We start from the raw sequence: 685 nt of genomic DNA, 5'->3' as shown, positions 1-685 counted from the left end.
GTTGATGCAGTTTTCCCTCACTGGGACGTGGGTCACCGGGGCTCCACTCTGGAGCCAGGCCTGGAGGTGGGGCACGTTGGCAAGTGTCTGGTGGCTGGGCTTACCCCCATGGACGTGGGTCCCCCTTCCCATGGGCTCACCACCTATGTGAGGAGCTAAAGGGGTTGGGTGCAATGTGGGATGGGTGGTGGCCGAAGGCGAGGATCGTGGCGGTCTGATCCTCGGCTACAGAAGCTGGCTCTAGGGACGTGGAATGTCACCTCTCTGGTGGGGAAGGAGCCTGAGCCGGTGTGTGAAGTTGAGAGGTACCGGCTTGAAATAGTCAGGCTCACCTCAACGCACAGCTCTGGCTCTGGAACCAGTCTCCTTGAGAGGGGTTGGACACTCTTTCACTCTGGAGTTGAGAGGCGCTGAGCAAGAGTGGGCATACTTGTTGCCCCCATCTTGGTGTCTGTACGCTGGGGTTTACCCCGGTGAACGAGAGGGTAGCCTCCCTCCGTCTACGTGTGGGGGGACGGGTCCTGACTGTTGTTTGTGCTTTTGTACCGAACAACAGTTCAGATTACCCACCCTTTTTGGAGTCCTTGGAGGGGTTACTGGAGGGTGCCCCTCCTGGGGACTCCCTTGTTCTACTGGGGGACTTCAACGCTCACGTGGGCAATGACAGTGAGACCTGGAGGGGTGT

At 59.0% G+C, this 685-nt stretch overlaps 2 protein-coding genes across 3 annotated transcripts in view; one reads left to right on the top strand and one right to left on the bottom strand.

Moving 5' to 3' along the window:
• The window catches only part of LOC108249740 (tripartite motif-containing protein 16-like), a 139,996-nt gene that overhangs the window by 56,157 nt on the left and 83,154 nt on the right, over window positions 1–685 (top strand). The gene's annotated exons all lie outside the window — the stretch shown is intronic.
• Window positions 1–685, bottom strand: part of LOC108251715 (CD276 antigen homolog) — a 40,574-nt gene that overhangs the window by 32,209 nt on the left and 7,680 nt on the right. The gene's annotated exons all lie outside the window — the stretch shown is intronic.

This window comes from Kryptolebias marmoratus, linkage group LG7, assembly GCF_001649575.2.
Source record: "Kryptolebias marmoratus isolate JLee-2015 linkage group LG7, ASM164957v2, whole genome shotgun sequence".
NCBI classification, from domain to species: domain Eukaryota; kingdom Metazoa; phylum Chordata; class Actinopteri; order Cyprinodontiformes; family Rivulidae; genus Kryptolebias; species Kryptolebias marmoratus.
Note: the sequence above shows the minus strand (reverse complement) of the source record. Positions and strands in the feature narration are given on the sequence as shown.